The sequence below is a fragment of the Lissotriton helveticus genome, chromosome 9, assembly GCF_964261635.1.
Source record: "Lissotriton helveticus chromosome 9, aLisHel1.1, whole genome shotgun sequence".
NCBI lineage: Eukaryota > Metazoa > Chordata > Amphibia > Caudata > Salamandridae > Lissotriton > Lissotriton helveticus.
In genome coordinates this window covers 841,575,250-841,601,186 of record NC_136070.1, presented here as the reverse complement: position 1 = coordinate 841,601,186, position 25,937 = coordinate 841,575,250, and the positions used below count along the sequence as shown (strand labels likewise).

The 25,937-nt window shown below is 46.9% G+C and overlaps 1 long non-coding RNA gene across 1 annotated transcript in view; it reads left to right on the top strand.

The window, feature by feature from the left end:
• Positions 1 to 13,526, top strand: part of LOC144781926 (uncharacterized) — a 63,036-nt gene extending 49,510 nt beyond the window's left edge. Inside the window, exons 2-3 of the long non-coding RNA XR_013601092.1 lie at positions 11,868 to 11,945; positions 13,444 to 13,526. This is a non-coding gene — a long non-coding RNA (uncharacterized LOC144781926). The remainder of the gene's footprint in view (positions 1 to 11,867; positions 11,946 to 13,443) is intronic.
• Positions 13,527 to 25,937: the final 12,411 nt, after the last annotated feature.

Sequence of the window (25,937 nt, the reverse complement as noted above, 5' to 3'; positions counted from 1 at the left end):
GGCAAGCAGCTTCCCAAAATGGAACCCAGGGTCCTCCGTACAATGTATATTTGCAGGCATACTCAGTGTACGTTCACAGCACAACTTGGGTCCAGCACTGTTACCTCTATGCGGTGTACCCATACATGTACATTTGCATTCAGTACACACACACAATCTGCGTTCACTTTTCAGCAGTGAAGCTTTTCTATCTTTAACACAGGTGTGGTATTTACAAATGCACACAGTGCCAGCACACACACTCACTATGTGCGTGCTGCACAACACTTCGCCCTTCATGTATTATACTTCATGCAAGCACACATACAACCAGCACATGCTTTCACTGCGCACACACTGAACGGCACTATATCTCTCCTGTAATGTATTCCTCTCAGGCATAAATACATCCAGTACGTGTACTAACCACTTATGCACTTCGCAGTATTGCTTTGTCCTTGTACTGTACCCTTTCCAGATAAAGCAAAGCCTTAAGTTGACAGGGTATGCCCAGACGTGGGTCCCTTGCTCACTTTGCCACTGGATTCAAGCTAGCCTGATTGATGAAGGATTTTACCCCGAAACCGGTCCCAGGATGCTTGTTTCTGGTCTAGGGAAGACCTGACTTGGCAGTTTGGGCAAGACTGTTCCCATAAGGAACAGGGTCAAGGCTGATTTGCATATGGCTGGGTCTGAACTGGGGTGGCGGAGTGAGCTAAAGAACCATGATGGATTCAACCCAGATCTGTGACTGGGGCTGAGAGTATGAAAAGTTTCTGCACTCCATCCATTATATCCTTGTGTTTTCTTTGTTAGCCCTAATTTTGCAGGGTATGCCCAGACGTGGGTCCCCTGCTTATTTTGCCTCTCAGTGGGTTGAGCACAGAGCATGGTCTTGAGTAGTTGGAGTTGACTATAGGTGTCTTGAGAGTGGGACGTCAATTCATAGGAAGGAGGGGATGCAGGAAAGTGAGGTGGCTAGCTTGAAGGTGTTTGGAAGTGAGTTGACAAATGAAGGCTGAGCTCAGTGCTGCAGCTATGGAGGCGATGGTGTGGTGGTGTGGTACCAAGCAGAGACAGAACACAATGACTGCACTAGGCAGCTCAGGAGGCTAACGTTGAGCACCAACACGGTGGGCAGAGGAAGAGGTGAGTGTAGCCAGCTAAGGCGGGAGGCTTGGCTGCCGAAACAAGTGCTTTCACGAGTGCCGCCATTCATCTTCTCTTTTCCTGTTGCTACAGTGGACGGATTGGGCTATTCCACCTGTTCCCTTCTGTTGCTGCATTTTTCAGCTTACTCTGCCCACTCAGGGCCCTTCCTGGCCACTGTGTTCTATGTGCGCGCCTTGGTGTGTGATATTGTAGGTGCTGCAGTGGGTGAGTGTCAGGCGGGGAGACGGCCGTTCCAGGTACTGCTGCGGCATGTGCTTCGTGCTCCCATCTGCGTCATACCCACCCTGTCTGATCTGGCCGTTCTTCCCACACAGTTGCCATACTACTCTGTTGATTGTGTAAGCCACCCTAGTCAATTGGCCACTTTTTGAATACCTCTACTGGAGCACTCTAGAATGCTCTCAGTCACTCCTGCACTACAAGGGAGACAGAGTTCTTACTTCTTCTTTGGTTTCTTGCCACTCTAGCACCAGAAGATCATGTTTGTTGCCGCTTGAAGATGTAGTTTGAAGCTTTGGCATTGAGCTTTGGCCAAACAGAAGCAAATTTATTGAGTGTCATTGACAACACAGGACCATTTTTAGATACCATGAACCACAGCACCTAAAAAAACACATAAATATTGATAAAAACTGCAAAATTACTTAGTTAATTTAGCCTATCAGCAGCCCAGAGGCTCAAACTTGAAAAACAAATGACACCTTGATAGTAACCTAAAGTTGTTTTTTAAATTTCTGGGTCCCACGTTGCTACCGCGCGACCTGGAAAAGGAAATTAAGGCCTTGCAGGAGTAAAACAGCACTCTGTCATGAGCTCTATGGATCATGCAACAGTGTTGCTGTTTGGCTTTATTCCTAAATATTTTTAAAGGTAATATTCGAGTGATTATTCATGCTGAGGCTCCAGTTAGTTCGATCAGGTGCTTCATACATGTCAAAGTTTTTGTATGTACTTCATCTGCTGTACATTTATCAGTCATATCGAGCACCTTCTGTGAAAACGTGATTATACAGCACATTATTCTGTCCAACAGATATTAGGGCCTATACGCAAAGGTAAATCTACACATTTAAATTTACTTACACTTTTGAGTAACTTTTTAATTTGAACTATTCACAAAATCTGAGTATAAGGTTACTCAAAAGTGTAGACTTACATGTTTATTTACGAATGTAAAATTAATACTGCCAGAAAGAAGCAGTGGTAAGTCCTTCATCATAACCACTGATACTACAACATCCTCCAATAGAAAAGAAGTGAGGTTAGGCCTTAAAATAAAACTCCATATGAAGTAAGGTTAAATTAAATTACAATATTTTGAATAGTTACACAAATAAATACATTTAATTTATTGTTAAAACATATCTATTTGTTTTAACAAATTTGAATCACCTTTGTTGAATTAGAAAATTAATGTACCATTTATTTTTACTTAAAAAATACTTTTAGGTAATAATCATTAATACATTAGATGGCATTTTTTGTTAATAAAACTTTCAAAATAATGTGAATTTAATATTTCTAATTTGAAAATTAAGTTAATATTAATGTAGCATTTTTTGTATTTAGTTCCACATTTAAAATAAATATATACAATTAATTTACATTATTATTCAACATAAGAATCTTGCCCTGTCTGCCTTTGTATTGGGGCTTATTGTTAAGTGTTGTTAAGACATTGTGCTCTTTCAAGCAATGCAACATACCTCTTCCCGGTATTCCTTAGACGTTTCCCTGCCAAAGGGGTCTCAGACCATTTCCTGTTCCATGCCATGTAGTGTTTCGTCCAGTTTATTTAGTTCTGTCTTCTAGGGTTCATCCTGACTCTCACTACTGTCCTAATACATTGTCCTCTGGTCACTACCTTGAAGAAATCCCACCCAATGAGTACACTGGAAGCAGTGCCTTAATTTTCTCTGATGTATTGTTGAACATCTTTGTCCAGCTCCTCCAATGAATACCCTGCCCTCAAGCATGGAAGCCTGCCTGCACCACGTTGGGATGAACATGTGTGGTATTCTCGAGGTCCTGGTCATTATTAATGGGTTGTAGTTTGGGGGGGGGGGCATGGCTAACACCCTAGCATGGCGAACGCATTGCTGCCAAGCTCCCGAACACCGTAATTGGCTAATTTCCCCTATCTGGCTGTGGCATCGAGCGCCGAGCCCCGAGTTTCCCACAAGGGTGACTGGCCTGGCAACTGCGGTGCCCAACGGAGCCACTGAGATTGGGCTGCCAAGATGGCAGCAGATGATGGACAGTCCTGCGGCTGAACTTCTGAGGGGAACTTGGAAACAACTGCGACCGGGGCCTGCTGTGAGTGCGGAGGGCTTCTGACTTACAGGCTGTAAGTCAGCAATTGGTTGTGGTCGCTCTTCCGCGGCTGCACTGCACAGATCCAGTGCGAGAGGCATCCCTGCATGGCTGTGTCGGACCTCTAGACAGTGGGTTGATTGGCTGCCGGGAGGAGAGGAGGCGTTCGGCCCTGTGATGGCTATTGCTGGTAATACTGGAGGTGAGCGGGGGCCCCAGGTGAGAGGCTTGTAGCCTTGGTGGACTTGCTCACCCCCTCCCTGTTTGAGCAGCTGCTGGAGCGGGGGACGAATCACTTCGGTGGACCCCCCAGGACTGGCGAGAGCTTGGTCTGCTGCAACAGCGGATGCTTGGTGTTCCTGGCCTGCCCGGGAAAGAGCAGCCTGGAGTGCCCCTGTGGGCCCTGAGTCTGCGAGAGGAGGTGTCTGTGGTGCTGGGGCATACCTCCTGTGACCCTGATTGGGTAATCAATATCTGAGTTTTACAAACAGGCACTGACTGGTTCCTAGGGTCGAGCCTGAAATATGTAGTGCGGGTCCCATGGAAGGGCGTTTGGATACACGCTTGAAGCTACCACACGTTTGTCTATCCCTGCATTGCCGTTGAGGCCTTCGCCTGGGGGGATAGTGAAGGGGCATTGATCGATGCTGCCTAAGCGAAGGGAGCACAGCCACCACGCCTCCTCTACCGCTTATTGGTAGTTGGCTGTGACATTTGAAAGAGGGGTGCAGTGCTTACTGATCACTTCCCTGCTGGACTCAATGGGTCTCCAAACTCCTTGTGGGACACCAGAAGCCCTCTTGCCTCCCTCCCAATCTCTGATGGATGACCACCTCTCCCTGGTGCTGTAGGCCAATGCACTGGGGAGGTGGGGTATTGCGGGCACTTCCTGGGACCAGTGCAGTCCACCCCTGCTGTTCTGAGAGGACGTTGACACCTGGAGCTGGAGGCGGGGTGAACCATGCTCCCCCTGTCCTTAGGTCCCCTTCTCAGTTGATAATATGCATGGGGTGTACCAGGCCAAAAGTGATAGACAGGTGCCCCACACACAATCCCACTCCACGCCAGAATGCTATCTGGCCAAGACGCCAAATGAGGGATTGACTTCTTCCATAATAACACCCCAGATGGATAAATTAAATATCCTTCAGGAGATTCTGGAATATAGAGTTGTTTGAACAACAGTTGGGGGCCCATCACCACAGACATTTGCCTGTTGAAAGACAATCACTACAAGTAATCAGTCAGGGTCAAAACAAATGAGCTGTCGCTCTCCAAATTGACCTCGGGCCACAAAACACATCACACTGACAGGATCTCCTCGAAGAAAAGCTGAAGACGCAGAAGGAAGTGCCTGACGGAACAATGTGAGGGTAATTGGCCTCCTGAAGGGACGGAAGGCCCTTGTGTGACTCAATATGTGGAGGACTGGCTCTGGAAGGGGGGTTCTCCCACTGGGCTGTCGGACCTGTTCACAGGGTCCCCACTAGAAAACCCATCTTGAGGGCACCTCTAAGACCACGTCCAGGATCCTCAATTTTGATGACCATGATGTGTTATTGCAGGCAACCAAGGGCACAGATGCCCATCCTTGTAGACAATGTGCGGGTCTTCCTTTTCCAGCATTACACTGTTGCAATGCAGCGTAAAAGGACACCCTGTCAAGAAGTTAAAACACATTTGCGTACAGGGGGCCTAACTTGCGCTCCACTCTTCCCGGTAAAACTTCAAGTGATGCACGAACATGCCGCCAATTTCTTTGAGACAGCAAAACTGTCTTGGAAGTGACTATAGCAACACTTTCCCGATTCCCAGAGGCAAGACCATACTGGGCCCGCACCCCCAAAGGGAGACATGCCCCATGACAACAGTAACATCGAATGCCCCACCAGGAGGGCAGCGGGGGTACCCCTTTCCTGCAATAGGTTTTGGAGGGTGAGTTGGCTGCGATCCGGTCGGCAACCACACTACGGACATCTAAACTGCCTGTCAGCTCCAGTACATCACAGCGTACTGCCTCAGACTCTGATTCCAATGAAAGTATAGCAGTGTTCCTGACAATGACCCTGCACATTGCAGATGATCCATTGGGGGAAAGGCCATGAGTATTTTGCCATCTTATGTACCCGATTTATAAGGTGAACTACACTTTTCATGTATTAATTTCCATCAATAAAGATTTATGTTCCTCTTCCTCTTTGCACCCCAGTAGAGTTTGGCTTCATACTGAAATTCATACAATACCAATTATAATAGAGAGTTATGCAGCTCTGGTAGGTAACCAACAACTGGCTGCAGCCAGAGCCTATTACTTGCTTTTTGTCCACAGTGTTTTAGGGTCTAGGGTCCTGGGCTCCCACAGTGGGTTCAACATCCACTCTGCGTTACTGTGACATCCCACATGGTTTCAAGTCGAACAATGAAGAATCGCTGGACCGAGTATTGGGGAAATGTTTTGACTTGTTTGATGATGTCACCTGTAATGATGTTGGGAAATTTTGTACAATGTGACCAAGACCAAACAGAGTATACAATTGTAATAGGTCGTAAATGTTGTCTGTAGTAAATGTTATAAAATAATAACAGGGAATGTGCTTGATATGCGGTTTGTACACAAGAGACATAGAATGTTAGACGAATTTCATAGGCACTGTGCGCAGATTACTTTCCTACAGGAAACACACCAGGTAGCCTCTGAGGCTCAGAAACTGCGCAAACATTGAAGGAAAAAATGACATCACACGTCCTACTCTGCCTACTCGACGGGGGTGGCAATATGCTTCCAGGTGGGGATACCATTAAGGGGGATGCTAGACTCCAGGATAGCCTCACAGGGCTGTTACGTTTTACTGTAGGGCACGCTAAATGGAGAACCAATAGTATTTTTGTTGGACTTAGGACTCTGAGCCCCTTACCACTGCTAAACAGTGCTGAGGTGCAGGTGCTCTCCCTTACAAGCATGGAGACACTGGTGTATCAGCCATAGGCCCTGCTACTGCAGTGAGGCCTACCCTCCATCTGCATGGTGATAGTCTGCCCAGGCTGGGACGTTTTGCAACTGTAGCCTTTTGTCCTTGTTGACAGGTAGGAAAGAAAAGGAACACCCCAGAGCCTCCTGGATTTTTCCAAAGATTTCCAACCCCCTAGATTCTTCCAGAAAGTGCCTCCTCTCCCAGTCATGTCCTTAGGGTATAATAGGGAGAGTTCTGGCCACACATCTGGGTTACACTACTGGACCTGGAGGAATCTCTGCTGGAGTGAGGACTGCTGTGTCAGGAGGATTGCCACTTGTGAGGAGGCTGATCGCTCCCAGGAATGGCTGCCCCCACTTGCTGAGCTGCCCTGGAAATAACACCCCCAGATTGTCTCCACCACAAACTGCTGACTGCTTCCATACCTGATGGGGGATTCATAAGGACCACCACGCTTTCTTCCTTGCCTGAACTGCCTGTGCAGCACTGGGTGTGTGAGAGTAATTCTATCACCCCTAAATCACCACCGCCGCTCATGGCCTCTGAGGCACTGTAAAGCGCTGTGGAAGTAAAGCGCTGTGTGCCAAAAATCATCGCCGGGGCCTGAAGGTGTTGTGGGGCGCTGTGGCATGAAAGCGCTGTGTGCCAAAATCATTGCCGCTGCGGGTGCGAGGGGAACACCCTTAAACTGCCGTCATTACCGCCCGTGACCTGACTGCGCTGTGACTGGGGAGTGCTGTGACAGAAAGGCGCTGGTTTCCCCAAAGATCACTGCTGCAGGCCAGGGCAACCCGACCGCATCCCAAACTAAAAGTTCTGCTGGCCCAGAAATCACCGCCGCCGGCCCGGGGAGCCCCATGAAGCACCGAAGAGAATCCCCTGCGACGCCAGGAGAGCACCGCGCTGGGATTGGTGCTGGCGGGAGGCGTCGCCTCGCGACCGGGACTCCACAGAGAACCATTATCGCTGACGGGGGAGAGGATCTGTGTGCGCCCCAGGGAAGGCTGGTCCACCCTCCGTTCACCATTGCAGAAAGATCCAAAGACGAAAGGCATTTCGGGCCGGTAACAGCCTCGTCCTCTTCCCCAGGTAAAAGTAGGGGTGGGCGGAATTTGCGAAATGTACTTTTGCAAACTATCGCGAAAATGTTAGAAATCTCCGCAAACACGCGGAAATATCGCGAAGACGCAGAAGTTTTTTTCCCCGCCCGTTCGCGATATTTTCTGCGTGATCGCATTGAAAAATGTCTCGCCAACTTACCCATGCGGTCGCTCATGAGCGCGGCCATCTTGTTTTCACTTGTCCCTCCCGCTCACAATGCTTACTTCCTGTTCCGGGTCGCCCAATGCATGCCGTTCGCAGTACGTATTTCCTGTTCGGGAACGCTTTTACGTGTTCGCGACGCTTTTTGCGTGCTCGGGGAGAAAATATAGCGCGAACTTGCGCACGTGGTCGCAATGGGCGCGGCCATCTTGTTTTTCACTCTATTGATATGGTTCTGGGGCCTGCTTTCAATCCTCCCTCTATCTTTCCAATCCTTTGTTTCAAGACACTTTTTAAAAATCTTTTTTATTTATTATCTCTCTGACTATTTTCCTGCTTCTATATTTTTGTTTTTTGTCTACTTTTTGTGTGTTTTTAAGCTACTTTTTCACTCTTTTTCTATTGCCTGCTCTTTTCATTTCTTTTACTTACTTTTTAAATTGTATTACCTTTTCTTTCCTGCCCCGTCTCACTCTCTACCCCAGAACCATGTCCAAGGGTAGTAGGGCTCGCCGCAGGAGCCAGAGCTGTGACCGCCTTCTTTGCGGAAGGCGGCGCCCACAAGGGGTGCAGGCAAGGGCCTTATTTGGGGAGGTGGAGTTGGCTGCACTCGTTTTCTTTGTGCGGCGCCACCTCCCCTTAACCCTGGCAGCAGGTGGCAGGCCTGGGTCTGGGTACGGGCTCCGGGAGCGTCGGTAGCGGTGGGGGAAGGCGCGCCGGGCAGTGTTTCGCTGCTCTGGGGTCCGGCGCACCCAGAACCAGTTGACGCACCGGTCGTCCGATATCCTGGACCGGGAACAGGACCTGCTGGACCTGCTAGGAGTGGAGGTCCCGGGTCTTGGTGAGTAACTATTTAATTATTACTACTTTGTGTCTGTTCTTCTGCTCTGTGTTATATATTGCGAATATTTTTTTCCAACCAGCTAGAATGCTGCTGCTTACATTACAGGTAAATTACGTTTAAAAGTCTTCTGTGATTGTTATGACACAGGTGCTCTTCTGCGCTACTAATCTTACTTGTTTGCAACTTTGAGTTTGCTCTTGCTTAGCATGATTATGTAAGAGTTTAATTTTGAGAAATTAAGTTACGTAATGCTATAGTGACTCTAGTCCTTACTTTGTCCTGTCACTAAGAGATAGGGGCGGATTGATACTTAGGTTTTTTAAAAAAAAACAAATTTTATTTGTCTGAGCACACAAGGAATGCATAGCCCCGACATCCGGAGTCTGCTGCACACATTAAGTACTCAAGATTAGCTTCATCAGACTTTTACGAACAACCCAAACACCCCCCCAACTCTCCCCTCCGAATGCGCCGCTGCCCATGCACAGTTTACTACAGAATATCTCAACCTAGAGAATGCTAAACCCACAGAGCCACCTCCCATGCAACACCAAACATCCATCTCTCAGATTTTCGGGAAGACAGACCTCTCAGATGGGGGTCCAAGCCCAGCCCCCGGTAGTCGGCCCATCGCTTCCAAATCTTAAAATGCTTACGAGGGCACCCCCTGGCTACAAATACAGGTTGCTCAAGTCCCATACAAAAGTCCACGCCGTTCCTCCAGGCAGCCAACGGCGGGGCACCGGGCGCCTTCCATGCTTTGGCAATGTCTCAGGCAAGGCCCAGGAATAACAAGTGGCGCTTATATCTATTGCCCCCTATCCCCTCCATGACATGCAGCAGAGCCAATTTCGGGTCACGACGGGCTCCCAAGCTAATACCTCCTATAGGCATCTAAACACCCCATCCCAGAATCTACGTAGTACTGTGCACTCCCAGACAGTGTGTAAGAGTTTGCCCACTTCAGACCCACACCTGAGACATTCTGGGGAATTAACCATGCCTGCCCTCCATAGGCTCTCTCGTGTGAAATAGGTGCGATGTAAATACTTAAATTGTATCAGTCGCAGGCGCGTGGATATTGCTGCCTCTCTAGGACTCGCTAGGGCCTCCCCCCAATCTTCTTCCTTTAGGTTCCCCACATCCCCCTCCCACGCAGACTTGAGTCTTTGCAAGTCAGATGAACAGTGGTGGACCAGCGACTGGTATATGCGGGAGATCTTCTTATCCGGCAACACTCCCATAAAGAGCTTGGCTTCTAACGGACTAAACTCGGGGAGTTGCTCCAGGTCCGCCAAGTGTGGAGTCAGTGCATGGCAAAATTGGAGGTATTTAAAGAACTGGGAGCGGGGCATCCCAAACTCATCCTGCAGGTTCTGAAAGTACTTCAGGGAGCAGCCCGACATCACATCTCCCAGAGTGGCGATACCTATCGCATCCCATCCCCGGAAACCCAGCAGCGCCGCCAGGTGGGGCAGACGACCATTGTGCCACAGGGGGGTCTCTTGAGTAAGCACATTCCCCCACCCCAGTCTGCGCAACGTTTGCATCCAGATATGAAATACTACCTGTGTGGCAGAGGGAAGGGTCCACCGAAGCGATGCTGAATACAACAGTGTATGAATGGTCACTCAGCCCATAAAATATCGCTCAACCGCATAGGCCGGGTTGCCCCTATCGCCATACCACCATTCGTTCAAGACCAATAAGTGCGCTGCTTGATAATACGAAAGCACATCCAATGTGGCCAACCCCCTCGTATAGGTGGACAGGAAGCACGTCCGCAGCGCCACACGAGTAATCCCCCCCCTCCCATAAAAACTCACCCAGTACCGAGTTCACTTGTTGGAACCAGTGTGGCGGAATCCGGTATGGGTGATTCTGCAATTGATATACTAAGCGAGGAAGCGCCACCATTTTTAAAAATAGCTGACCTACCATAGATAGACAAGGGCATACGGGACCACACCTTCAGGTCTTCACGCGTGCGATCCCAAACCGGGGTGAGATTATGATCCCAGGAGACAGCCGCCTCCTCCGACAGAAACACCCCCAAGTATTTCACCCCTCCCGTCGCCAACTGAAGGCCCGATGCCCATTCTCCCACCTGCCGCTGTCCACCGAGAAGCCACAGCGTGGACTTACCCGGATTCATGTACAAACCAGAGGATTCGCCAAAAATCTGCAAGATACGCAACAGCCGCGGCCCGACCGATCCAGATCAGTGAGGAAAAACAAAACATCATCTGCGTATAGCGTTATTTTGTCAGCCAGACCCGAGGTCCACCGAAAGCCTTTGAGTTGGGCATCAATACGCACCCACGCCGCTAGGGGCTCCATAGAGAGCTCGAACAAGTAGGGGGACAGGGGACAGCCCTGACGCGTCCCCCGCCGGACCGAGAAGGACCTGGAGACCACACTCCCAACATGCACTAACGCTGTAAGATCTGTGTATAGCAGCCGTATATAGGCCAAGAAGGGCGGGCCCAGATTAAGGCGACTCAACAAAGCGAACAAATACGTCCAGCTCAGAGAATCAAAAGCCCGATCCATATCCCCCAAAAACAAGGTTGCCAGCTCCTCCAAACTCCTCCAGGCGGAGATTGCGACATGAGCACGCCTAATATTGTGCCGAGTCGCCCTCTGGGGCATAAAACCCGCCTGGTCCGGATGCACCAGATCCGTAATATGAGGCTTAAGTCTATTAGCCAGAGCCTTAGCCAGAACCTTGGCCTCCATATTGAGCAACGAGATTGGGCGGATTGATACTTAGGTTTAGTTACTTTGTATGAGTACGTAATTTTTTAGTGGTATGCGTGATGCCCCCTCTGTTAAGTTACGTGCTGCTAGTACCCCAGTCTTTATTAGAACCTTTTCTAGTTTGTTCAATGAGTGGTAATAGGCTTAGCAGCACTAGCAGAACATCAGCATCAATCAATCAACCAAACATTTGGTGTATACAAAAATGTAGTCATGTGTCCTCCATTTGACCATATGCATTGTTGAGGACTAAAAGAAGTGGAAATGCATACTTTAATGTACAATTGGCACGCCTGGAATAGGTGGGCTAGGTCAGGTGGTTTGTCGTACTTAGGCTTAGTTAGTATTCTGGAATCAGAATGGAAGACTGGATTAGTGTTGATAAATAGTAAGTAGTCGATCCGCGAATCCCCCGATACTACTTGTTGACCAGATGAGATCGGTCAATTTAGTTATTGCAATTGTTGTTTACATAAGTGTTTTTTGACCGTTCTTTAAAAATATTTTATTTGTTTGACACCATTCATCAATGTTTGTCTTTTTCTTATATCTTTCCTGTTCAGCACCAGGGGCAGGCGAGCAGTCGGTGGGATAACACCAGCAACAGGAGGACACCAACGTGGGCTCTTCTGCTGGCCCCAGTAAGTCTTCTTGTTTTTAATAATAATTCTTATTCCATAACTTTTACTGCACCATATTTTTCCAGACTATTGTTTCCGTTTCCTAATGCTATTTTTTTACCAACAATTATCCTTCGATCTGTACTGTTTCGAAAATCTTGTTATCGCTGCCTCTGCTATGATGACTCTCTGTACTACTACTATTAGTCTGTCTGTACTGTAGTAGCTAAGCTTGACCAGTTGGCCACTCTTTATTTAAAAGGTTTTAAATAAAATTCAGATTCACCAGTAGCTCTAGCCATTGAGTCCAGTCCTTTGGGTCGTCCTCTTTTACTACTTCTAGTCTTATTAATCTTGAGTCTTTTCTTTGTTAATCTTGAGGCATTTCGACAATTCCCACCAACAAATGCCCAACTAGATTTATTACTATTTTGATAGGATAGGACACACTACTACTGTTGTAGGGATTTTGAACATACAGAACTTTGCACAAGAAAATAGGATTTTGGTGATGGGAGGTTGGACCTTCCTCACACACCTCAATCCGAAGTTCAGAACCCACCACAATCCCCTGCCCGACTAGTTATAGTAGTGTCTTGTCATAACTATTAGCTCTCCGAACCCTTTCCCCAAGACACCCAACAAGTAAACAACCCAGAACATAACACAACCAACCTCTCAGTCGTGGAAGCAATGCATATGCACACCCTTCCTTTCGCTTGCTCACTCGTGTAAGTCCACACCAAATGCCACCAAGTCTATGTAAGTTCAACATTTTTATTTTGAAATGACAAGCTCTGTACGTTTTTCTATAATGCAACACCAACAGGAAAATCAATAAGATTAAAACAATAAACATTGTTACACTTACTTACAGTTGGGAAATAAATCATGATAACTGAACAGTGGTGGAAGCACCACCATCCCCTAGGTAGGAATGTAGTTTATATAAATTTATAAATGAAGAATTCTGGGTACCCCTCACCGTAGAAGAACCTAGTACTGGTAGTTGTTGCATCATAACCTCTGCAAAGCTCTGGTTGGTAGAAGGGAATCTTCCGTCTGTAATGAGAATTATGGTGCGCGTTAGTATATTGCAAGCATTTCTCAGCTGTGCCAAAAAGTGTAGCATTTATGGATAAGCAATATGGACTAACAGTACACCAGAACTTCATAAAAAAGTGGCTTGTTAATGTTTTGGTTGACCTTGTACGCAGCGCTTAGACAGTAGCAGTATGAGGTCATGTGGGCTCAAAGGTGTCTTATACAACAAGCTGCAAGGTAACGTCACATGTGCAAAAATAAAAGACACAAGGGTAAAATGGTTGCATGGCTCGGCTAACTAAGCAAAGGCTAGAATGACCCTAGGGACCATATATAACTACTAGTGTCTACTCTACTACTACCTGATTTGTACTAGTGATGTATGTTGTATACTATTAACTCATTTTTCAATCTTGCTACTGACCAATAGGGGGAGGTGTATATGACGCCTAAAAAATGTGTAATGTTTTCTAAGCGCACTACCAACCACCATTGCCGGGGCCAGCGGCAAAGGCAACGCGGATGGAGAGGATGCGGCCGTTGCTGATGGAGCGGTAGGGGGTGAGCCAGCACCAGTGGCGGGCGGTGGTAAGTTAGATTCATAATCCTTAACTATTGACATTATACTCACTGCAAAGGTGTACTGTATGTATACTGTACTGTTGAGACTTAGGGCCCCATTAGGATGGCGGGCGGATTGCCCCTGCCATCCCTGTAGAAAAGACCCCCCCGCCATATTACAATGGATGGGGTGGTCCGCGGCGGATAGAAAGACAGTCCGCTGATTTTCTGCACGGTCGACATGACGACGGGGCGGAAAAGGGTTCAATATGGTGGCGGTGTCTGAAACACACCGCCAGCCATATAATGTGCATTTTGGAAGTATGCTTGGGGGGCCCGTTGCGGGCCCCCATGGAGGGTACATATGTTACCCCCTGGCCTTCAAAGCACAACGTGGCAGGCACCACGCGGTGCCTGTCACATTGTGCTTGGAAAAGCGCATGTATTTTTAGCATTGCGGCAGGCGGTGCTTTCAGTACCGCCCTCCACAATGTTAAAAATATGGGATGTGCCTGCCACTGTGGCGGGCGCATCCTAATTGCCCCCACGGGACCCCCACCCTTATGGTGGGCGGTCCCTTTTAGCGTGAGGATTACAGACGGACAAAGTCCGCCCGCCATCCTAATGATGCCCTAAGTAAGTAAGAGTTGTTGTGAACGTTTGAAGAGTAAGACACCCTTTAATTGGCATTAGTAAAGGCATTAGGGGCGGGAGTATTGAGTAACCAATGGCCTCATCTATCTGTGATTTCAACTCCGCTTTGAAAGTTTTATGGAGAAGACTAAAAGTCAGATCAGATCACCTGGTGTTGAACTAAAAAGTGAAAGACGGGTGGAAGGAAGAAGGACGGGCAAGATTTAATATGTATGACTGACAGAGAGAAGGATACGTGTGATGCAAGCATGCAAATTGCAAAGGTGGCTGATAGTAAAGAATCTGATGCATGGTTGGTTGAATGCCTGAAAAAATCCTGCAAATGTTAAAGCCCAAGCAAGTCAGAGGATAGATACATAACACTAATGTTATGTACTGTGCTTGATAGTGCTACCATGCCACTATGTGTATAATTAACTTGTCTTACTGTTTTTCTAAGAGTATATTTTACAATTGTCTTGTTTTTTTCTTTTTGATATACAGCTACTCCTTCCAAACCAGATCGGAAGGAGTTGGCCGCCAAGGCACGGCGCCGCAAGCTGGAGGCAATCCTACTAGAATATCGGCGGCTGGTGGTCTTGGAAGAGGAGGAGGAGGAGGCGGCAGCAGCTGAAGCCTCCTCCAATGCCCGGGGCCCCAGCCACCGCCCTGCAGCGGAACGGCGCCACCGTCTGGCGGCCGCCCGCCGCTGCATTTCCATCTCTGGTGCCCCCCCACTGTGGCTGCAACTGCCGCTCTCTAAAGAGCCGCGTCGCCCTACTAGAGGAGGCAGTGCGTGTCCTCCAAAGACAATCCCGCCAGACATAGGAGACCCTGTCTATTGCCCCTTTTTTAATTCTTGTTTTGGTGGCTGAGAATTGGACGTTGGGGTTTTGGACATTTGTTTGGACTTTCTCGTTACGGACATTGGTTGTTGTTAGGGAGAGGGGTTGATCAGGTTTTGTGTTTTTTTTACATAGTTTATTTTTGTTAGGGTTATATTAAATCTATATTTCTACTTTACATACAATGTTGTTAATGTTTTGTAGGTGGGGTTACTGTTTTACATCACACTGTTTCCTTGCTGGTGCAGGTCCGCCCATAGCCAGTGTTTGATTTAAATAATTGGCTGACTGTGTAAGACACAGATAGATGAGCCACCCCTCACTGATTGAGTTGTCCTACTAGTACTGCCAGTCTCTCTCTTCTAGTTTATGCATTCTATATTTGGACTCAAAGGGGTGTGTGAATTGATTGAAAACATGTCCATTATTAATTATGCCTCCCCCAAACTTCTCTTACCTTTGCTTGATGTTTAACTTAGGCACAGCGATGGCTGCATTGGTGATGATGGTTTCCTTTTCCTAACATGCCATGATTGTGGTGGTGGTGGTGGTAGTTGTAGTAGACATTGGCAGGGCAGCAGCATTTGCAAAAAAAGAAAATAAGACAGTCAGTCGCCTTTGAGAGATTGTTCGAGGAGTAGTACAGAACTTACCGAGCAACAATAATATGCAAAAATATTTTACAACAAAACATAATGGTGGTGGGGATAGCCTACTAGACAGAGTTACAAACTATAGTTGTGTCGAGTCAGTTGACTATTCCTACAGCGTAACAGTTAGTGCTGTGTATGAGGATGACAACAAATCCAATCAATGCCGGCAATTAATGTGGAGGTATATGTTCCTTTGTTAAATAAGAATCACCTCTAAAATATACTGCATACATGGGTGGGCAAGCAGAAGAAGATCATCGCTCTGCCTTGAAATTGAAGTACTGTTGCTTTCGCCACATCCGCCCCAGCAAACGTGTGATTAATTATTGGTGTACATTTAATTTAGTCACACCTCAATAAGTCACACAGCCTAGGGTAAGATGGTTAGGGTTTGTTAAATGGATGGGAAGGGGGGTCTGGGGAAAGGTTTGAAAATGAAAAACAGACAGTACGAATGGACAAACACAAAACACCAAACTCTGTAGACTACCATATCCATATCAATATGTCAAGGGAGAAAAAGGAAAGGCATGCATGATGATGATGATTGATAAGGAGACCCGGATTACATACACTGCTTGTTCAGTAGTTCCGGGCTTAATACTTTTACAGATAGCAAATAAAATGTTTAAATATTGGTAGGGATGAATCATAAACAGAGAGCAAACCTAATGATAATAACACCAACAAGAAGAACACACTGTTGTAAAGATTGTAGACAAAAAAATGAATCAAATTATTTAAAAGATGATGAAAGTTGATACTGTTACTGTGTTATCCTGGTCAAAAATGTGGACTGGATTTGCATCTCGGCATTCCTCTTGGTCCTCTCGTCCATCAATCTTGGGTGTTGCCAGTCGCCACTGCCCACCTGGAAAATGTAGATTTATTGATAAGGTAAGTGTGCATTGAAATGTTTTCCCAAGTATAGGGCAAGGCCCGGCCTGTAATTGTAGATGGAATAAAAAGGGATATTGAGAAACAAAGTCCAAAGAAATGCACAAGTTATGGTGTAGTGCAACAAGAACACTTTCCGAGGAGGCATGTATGCATCATCTCTACTCTAGTCTGTTTCCAGCATTGACCTTCAACAACAACAGAACAGAGCTGGCCCACAGTGACGGCACGTCGCTTAGCACATCCTCTGTTTTTAGAGTACTTTTTTAAAGAGTTGGACAAAGCACATATCCAGCAACATAGCATTTCACAATTTAAGTGAGTAAATCAATTCACCGCAGTCATCCCACCGCTACACTCGACTCCACTTCTACACAGACATTTAGTTCTGCTGTGTTTGTTGTTGACGTGTTTACCTTTTATGCCACTCATGAAACGTCCTCCTGGCTTGTTATTATTCCATCAATCATCTCCAATACTTGTACTAACTGACTGTGAAGATCGGCCTGCAGTAGAAGTACAATTTTGTTATTGCACAACAAGAGTTCAAATATTGTTGACTTGAGTCACTCTTTAGTGTGTACAGTAAGACTACTAGTACACTTTGACTTCACTTCATGCACAACAAACAAACAACAAAAACACAAACACTAATCGCTCAGAGTCAGGTGTTCAATGCATGACATTCATTTTCATTACCTGTTCCTTCTCATCTTAAGTTAACGGGCCGTCTTTTTCGCCATCATCAGCATGGACGGTGCTGTTGTCATACTCAGTGTGCAGATTGAGTTCCCTTCCTGTATTCAATCAAAAGCAATGTATCAAGCTGCAGTAGAAGTACACATTTCTTATTAAAAATAGTTGCAAGAAGAGGAAAATTGCCTTGAGTTACGTTTAGTGTGTACTGTAGAAAGATGATTAGTGCACAATGAAATAGCTTAATGCACAATAAACAATAACAAATTCACTCAGTCTGCGTCCAATGCATGGCATCAATCATTCATTACCTGTTCCATCTCATTTTAACTTAATGGGCAGTCTCTCTCGGCTCTGAAAAAAGGATAGCTATAGTAAAGTAAACACAGAGAATCCAACTGTTGGATTCTCTGTGTTTACTTAAGAATCCTTGTGGAGCAAGAATCCAAACATTCGCTCTACCTCCCTCTTGTGTTTTTTGGATAGGTATAGTAGTCACCATGTTCCACTTTTTTTTGGCGGGACTAGGAAAGATTTTATTTTTTCTTCTATATTGCATCATCCAATCATCATCTGTCTTGAGGGCAATGGATTTAGGGAGATTCAGGAGGATGGAGCGGAGGAGCTGGATTCGGAGGACTGTACTGTGAAATGTAGACACCTGAAACTTGTATATTGAAATAAGAAGAGTAGAAGACGGTGGTGATGGATTTGTTGTGATTCAAAGTTTGTTACCGGAAAGACAGACACACAAATAAAGGAAAATAAGGGAGGAAGGCAGTAAGTGCAAGCCTAATTGTCAGAGAAGTATAGCTTGTCCTCAAACTCTGGGGGTTCAGCCAGTAGTAGGTAATCATGTGACACACTACTTCCATCACCTGAGCCGCTGTCCTCATCTTCCTCCCTTGCTTCATGTATTGTGTAATTCGGTGGTATGAAGTGCTGATTAATTTTGATCATTGTTAACCTCTCCACGTTTTTGGGTGAGAGACTGGTCCTTCTCACTGTTACAATGGAACCAGCAGCACTGAAAACACGTTCAGAAGAGACACTTGCGACAGGGCAAGCCAGATAGCTTTTCGCCAGCCTGCTGAGCAGTGGCCATTCAGCCATTTTCCTATACCAATACTGCAATGGGTTTTGATCAATGTACACCTCAGTTGGGTCGTCCAGATAGGCCTGGACCATCCGCTCAATGTTCAGGGGTGCTGCTGCTAACCTTTGTTCGGGCTCTTTTCTCTGTGCCTCAGCACTGTGCTTAATACCAATGCCTAACTGTAAATACCAATCGTGTAACTATTCAACTGGGCCTAATGATCCAGTTGTTGTTGCTGTTGTTGATAGTGATGGTGAGTGTTGTGAGCCAAATCCACTGCCCTCAGCCTCCGAAGTTGTACTTGATGCAGCGTGCCCTACTGCAGTACTTCTTGTGGGTTGATCTAGCGGGCTTTTAATTAGCAGCCGTTCATTTTCCAACTTACTTGCTGCCTCAGCTATCCAAGTTTTGTAGCAGGCAACATCCATCTCTGAAAAAGGAATTAATGTCTTCAGTGCCAATTTTGACCGCGGACCCAGAATTGTGGCAAAAATGTAATGTTCTTGTGACAAAATCTTATTTTGCGCCCTTGTGTTTTCAGCTAAGCGACGGGCTAAGCTCTCCACCAAGTCATAGGCTTCTTTTTTCCCTCTTCACCTTTGTATGATTCAGACACCTTCTTCAGCTGTTGCTCTAGCATGTGCAATAATGGGATAGCTTGGCCCATTGTACAGTCCTCCTTGCTGACTTCACGTGTGAAGACCTCAAAAGGACGAAGCATGTCAGTCAGGCATTTAACTAGGCACCATTGGTCCATCTGAAGGGTCATGCCTTTCACAGTAGCATCCAGTCTTTGCATGACATATTCATTGAGTGGCCTGTGCTGCTCAAACAGACGATCAAGCATGTAATACGTTGAGTTCCAATGTGTTGCCACCTCCTGGATGAGTGCTTTGACTGGCATGTTATATACACGTTGAATGATCCTCAGCTGCTACCGAGCTTTAAAAGAATGGCTGAAATGAGTGCATATTCTTCGGCAGATGGTCAGTAAGTTGCTGACTATGGGTTCTTTTTTTCAGAAAGTCTTGAACTATAATGTTTATGTAGTGAGCCAAACACAAAAACCCTAAAATAGGAACCAAGCTGCATGGCCTGAAGTACATTACTGCCATTATCTGTAGCAACAAAACCAATAATAAGCCCTCTTGGGTGCAGCCATGCAAAAACCTTGCTGCGAAACTCGTTGAAAATGTTTACAGCAGTATGAGATTTCTCCATGGCGAACATGGCTACAGTTGCATGTTTCCGAGTAGCTTTAAAAATCTCAGCTGTGTCAACAGCACCTCGTTCAGATAGCTTATCTCTAACCCCCAAAAAAGAGACCCAGTGTGCAGTGATGCACATGTAATCTGTGGCTTGGCAACTGGTCCACATGTCTGTTGTCAGGTGGATATTGTGAACAGCACTCTGCTGCAAAGCCTGTCCAACCAATACCAGCACATCATGAAATAGTGCAGGAACAGCAATTCTTGCAAAATAGGACCGGCTGGGAACCTTCCATTTAGGGCAGATGGCTGACACAAATTCAAAGAAACCCACCCCTTCAACAAATGAAAAAGGGAGAAGGTCCAGTGCTAACATTTTAGCCAGCTTCGCATTGTACAACCGTGCCGTTGGGTGGTTGCGTTGGAACTGCCAATCCAACCTAAGCATGCTCTCAATGGTAGGCTGGATTACCATTAACTCACTTAGGCTCAACGACGCAGTTTGTCTCATTGCAGTACTCGTCGCCTTGGTGTCTCAGCCTGATTCTTACTGCGGTGCCACTCAGATGTTACTGAGGAGGATGTGGGTGGTACCACTACACTACTGGGGACTGGGCTAGAAATGCCTCCCTCTTCTTCACCTTCCACCACAATAATATCATCCCCTGATTCTTCACGCCCAACTTCAATGGGTTGAGTTTTTTTACTGTGTTTTAAGTGAAGTAGGTGATTCTCCCACACGATAGTGTGGTGTATTCTGAGATGACTTGCTTGGCCTCCGGTACCATAGTTTGTACCAAGCTTACCACGCCGAACACCTGTGCGACAAATTGAGCATATAGCAACTTTCTCCTCCTTGGTGCTAACAGAAAAGAAGTCCCAAACTGGGGAGGAGAACTTTCTGGCACTGCTGGATGTGCCACTTTCAATACCAGATGAACTGGAGGGTGTGACTCTGTGCAGCTACACTGTGACTTTTACTACCACTACCTACTGAGATGGTTGAGTTGGATGTAGGTCCCTGCCGGGCCTTTGAAAATATGGCAGCTGGAGGTCGTGGTGGTGTAACCTGTGTTGGTGGTATCCGTGCTACATCTCACTCAGTAGCAGCCTTTCTGGATAGGGTGAGAATGTTGGTCTCCACCCCCTTTGGGGCGGGAGTGAAGTGCGTGAAGTACGTGATGACTGGCTCATCTTCATCAACATCATCCCCCTCTTCTACATCTACCTCCATAACTCTACGTTTTTCTGGAACCTTCCTTTTCAGAAGCATTGTCTTGTGGCGTGCATCACTCTCAGACTGAGCTGGTGGCTGCCAAATGGCATCACGATCATCAGAAGCGGGGCTTGAAGAAGAAGATGATAGACTAAGCCTCTTTTTCCTTGCTGGTGGTCTGGAAGACAATAGATCTTCCGAAACAGTGGTTTGCTCCACTTTGTCTGCAGGAAGCTCGATTTCCTGAAATGCCCCTACTTCAGGAACATCAACTACTATTGTGGGCTGTTCTTGCGGCTGCTCCTTATCTTGCGGCTGCTGCTGTTATTGCGGCTGCTGCTGTTGTTGCGGCTGCATACTTATCTGCTGAGTTTCCACCTGCGTTGATTGTGTACTACTTTGCGATAATGAAATTTTAACATTGCTGCTTGTTAGTAGACTGGCTACCTCTGCGACACTCAAGGGCTTAGGCCTAGGTTGGTGGGGTTGGACCGCTGGTGCGGAGGTGCTGCTTCCAGCTTGGTTCCCGGACAATGCTGCTGCAGGCGTAACTTTTTTGGTCCCAAAAACAACATTGGCCGGCACACCAGTCGTGGTTATTGGCACTTCCTTTTTCTGTTCCTTCTTCTCACCGGCAACTTTCTTGGTACTGGACCCGGTACCTTTCTTTGGGGCCATCTTCAGATATCAGGCAGGACTCAGGTGCACAACAAGTTGTGGTCACACGTGGACGTGATGCGCAGCAGGACTTCTATCTGGCTGGCAGTACAACAGGTGATTATGATGACACCTCCTCCTCTGGCTTTTTGTGCTCCTAAAAGCAAATAAGCCAGGAGAAGAACATCAGTGAAATGTTGCATTTGTTGTTGTGGTTAAGTTACTACTGCACTACTGCAAACAAAAGATATAGTCTAGCCATTTCTGAGACTTTGTCAACAAGGGCTATGTTATACTACTGTGTACACACACTACACTCTAAGGAAGGACAGGAAAGAGAATAAGAACCACCAAAATAAAAATGTAATGGAAGTGGGGTGGACCCTATTTGGCATTAAATTATTTGAGCATCACATCATTCATGGAGCTGCTGCTGGCAAAGGGGGTGGGTGGATGGAAGCAGTAAGCCAATAGGAAAACCATGCAGGCCTATATGGAAAAAGCAGGACACTAATAACTCCCACCACAAAAAAAGGCCACCAGCCACATGGACACTCACAAATCACAAGCAACAAGCAGGGGGTCTGGGAAACACCAGGAGCTGACAAAATGCCTATAAAAGCCAGGCAAAGGATGCATGCTAGAGCACACTGCTCTACCTTTTTAATGCAACAAAATGCAAATACGAAAATTCACAGGCCCCAAAAGGTCTGCAGGGTGGGTGCATGCATTGCACACCAACACACACCAGACACACACAACAAAGGCATGTCTTTAAGACTCCCAACATCAGAAAGCCCACCCCAAAAAAACACACTCCCCAACTCAATCCAATGCCATCCATGCCCTAAATGATGTCTAAATTCAACAGACCACACAGCAACACGTGATTAACAAAGCTGTGGCTACCTGCTCTAAGCCTACTGGATGAAAGCAGGCCTGTTGGCAGACAAGGCTAGACAGGCTTGCAGGCCTAGGCTTCAAAATGGCCACCAGCCACATGGCCAGGCCCACCATCAGAAAGCCCACCCCCAAAAACACATTTCCCAACTCAATCCAATGCCATCCATGCCCTAAATGATGCCTAAATTCAACAGACCACACAGAAACACTTGATTAATAAAGCTGTGGCTACCTGCTCTGAGCCTACTGGATGAAAGCAGGCCTGTTGGCAGACAAGGCCAGACAAGCTTGCAGGCCTAGGCTTCAAAATGGCCTCCAGCCACATGGCCAGGCCCAACATCAGAAAGCCCACCCCAAAAAACACACTCCCCAACTCAATCCAATGCCATCCATGCCCTAAATGATGTCGAAATTCAACAGACCACACAGAAACACTTGATTAATAAAGCTGTGGCTACCTGCTCTGAGCCTACAGGATGAAAGCAGGCCTGTTGGCAGACAAGGCCAGACAAGCTTGCAGGTCTAGGCTCCAAAATGGCCACCAGCCAAATGGCCAGGCCCAACATCAGAAAGCCCACCCCAAAAAACACACTCCCGAACTCAGTCCAATGCCATCCATGCCCTAAATGGTGTTCAAATTCAACAGACCACACAGAAACACTTGATTAATAAAGCTGTGGCTACCTGCTCTGAGCCTACTGGATGAAAGCAGGCCTGTTGGCAGACAAGCTTGCAGACCTAGGCTTCAAAATGGCCACCAGCCACATGGCCAGGCCCAACATCAGAAAGCCCACCCCAAAAATAATACACTTCCCAACTCAATCCAATGCCATCCATGCCCTAAATGATGTCTAAATTCAACAGACCACCCAGAAACACTTGATTAATAAAGATGTGGCTTCCTGCTCTGAGCCTACTGGATGAATGCAGGCCTGTTGGCAGACAAGGCCAGACAAGCTTGAAGGCCTAGGCTTCAAAATGGCCACCAGCCACATGGCCAGGCCCAACATCATAAAGCCCACCCCAAAGAAAACACACTCCCCAACTCAATCCAATGCCCTCCATGCCCTAAATGGTGTCTAAATTCAACAGACCACACAGAAACACTTGATTAATAAAGCTGTGGCTACATGCTCTGAGCCTACTGGATGAAAGCAGGCCTGTTGGCAGACAAGGCCAGACAAGCTTGCAGGCCTAGGCTTCAAAATGGCCACCAGCCACATAGCCAGGCCCAACATCAGAAAGCCGACCCCAAAAAAATACACTTCCCAACTCAATCCAATGCCATCCATGCCCTAAATGGTGTTTAAATTCAACAGACCACACAGAAACACAGGTTTAATGCAGCTGTGGCTACCTGCTCTGAGCCTACTGGATGAAAGCAGGCCTGTTGGCAGACAGGCTAGACAAGCTTGCAGGCCTAGGCTTTTAAATGGCACCAGCCACAAGGCCAGGCCAAACAACAGAATGCCCACCCCAAAAAACACATTTCCCAACTCAATCCAATGCCATCCAGGCCCTAAATGATGCTTGAAAATTAAATACATTCAAAAAACACTAAAAAGGAACAGTTGCTCCATCATGCACACACCCATGAGGCCATGACTAGCTCAGGGCCTACTACTGACTACTACTACCCACAACAAAAGGAATGCTAGTTACCAAAATTAAATTGTAGTTGCAACAACTGCAATGCCCCCAATCAAACAGAAACAACAACCGCTTACTTGTAAAATATCCAATTAAAAAATCCTCAAATCCAATTGCAATGATGCAGCAGACAAAAAGAGTGATCTTTCCAGCTCAAAATCCAAAGGCAGAATGAGCAGGAGATGAACAAAGCAATGGGAGGAGCCTGCTGGACAGGAACAGGAAGTTGGAGATTCTGTGGCACTTCCTCCCTCTCCCCCCATTTTAAAAAAGGACTCCTTGCACAAAAAAGGACAGCCAAATGTCAATCTGAGGAGTTTTTTTCATCCAAATCATCATTTGCAGAAGGTTTTATGCTGCTAGAGCTGATATTCTTCTCCAAATTGGAAACTTTACATGTTCGAGTTCTCAAGCTTCGCATTACTTCCGCCGGATATCGATGGCGCGTCCAAAATGACCTGTTCGCGTTCTCTCGCTCCCTGTCGCGTTGGATATGACGTGTACGCGTCCTCGCGCTCTCGCTCGCGGTGGAGAATGACGTGTTCGGGTTCTCTCACTCCTTGTCGCGTTCGATATGATGTGTTCGCATCCTCACGCTCTCGCTCGCGGTGGAGAATTACGTGTTCGAGATCTCATTCTCTCGCGGTGCATGATCGCGAGACGAATGACGTGATCGCGGGCACAAACTCTCGCGAGATAGCACAAACGGCTACCAACATCTCGTGGGGCGCTCGACCGCATCGGGAAAACTTGTCGGCGAACGCGGGGATCGAGGTAAGGCAATCACGCGCGTGAGACGTATTTTTACAGTGCGAGCATGAAAAGAAATTCCGGTATGTTGCGGATCGCGGACATTTTGGCATTTTCGGGCTCTCCGCGGAACGCTAAAATGTCAAATTATCGCAATTTCCGCGAGCGGAACGGAATTTGACGCCCACCCCTAGGTAAAAGTCCAGCGTTGCGTGCTTTGCTGTCGTGCTGGGTGTTGCCTGGGACAGGTTGCGGGATAGGGGCCGCGTGCACGCCTACCCTCGGTGGGACTGCCAGAGACTGTGGGAGGCGGCATCCGGGGAGCGGGGGTGTGCCTAAACGAGCCTGACTTTCCTTTGCGACCGCATTCTTACTGTGGGCACGGCGGGGTAGCATTAACACCGGGAGTTTAACCCCTTTGGCACCAGGGCCATTGTACTAACTTCGGTGGCTGGAACCCATTTGCCAGAATACTAGTTCTGACTGTCCCTGCGCACATTTTCCTATCCTCACCGGAAAGCCCAAGCTGAACTGACAATTGAACGATCATTTGCCTACAAAAGACCTGCCAGGGAGTGCTAGATTATTTCCCTCACAAAGAACACTGTTAGAAAGGCATTACCACTAAGAGCTCTTGGCATATATGAACTTCCTGTGATTTTACCTTACCTAAAAAAATGGATTTACCGGATACGGATACTCTTGCCTGAAATATAGATAACGATTCTATATGTTTATAAACATCTGGTGGAGTGTCTTTTTGCACGTGATTTACTGTGTTACTTTTGGAGTGTGTTGCACAAATACTTTACACATTGCCTCCTGCATTTAGCCTACCTGCTTTGCGCCAAGCTACCCTGTCAGGAGCGGTGGTCCCTACTTGGACTAGGGTGCATAACCCCGCCAACTAGAGACCCCCGGTTCTAACATTGGTGTTCAGCGGTGGGATTAGGATTTGTGCTTGTGTAACACCACCCAGTGACTCAGTGTACATTACAACCCTACACCTTTCAACCCTACACCTGACTCCACTGAAACCTTTTCTCGTCTACCCTCTCCAATTGACATTTTTATTTTTAAATTCTCCCTGACTAGCAGCTCTTTTTCAAAGTCCTTTTTGCCAAGTCCCATTGTTTTTCTCTATGAATGTCTGAGGTGCTACCTAGCAAGATGGAATTTGAGCTGGCCAACCTGGAAGCTTACA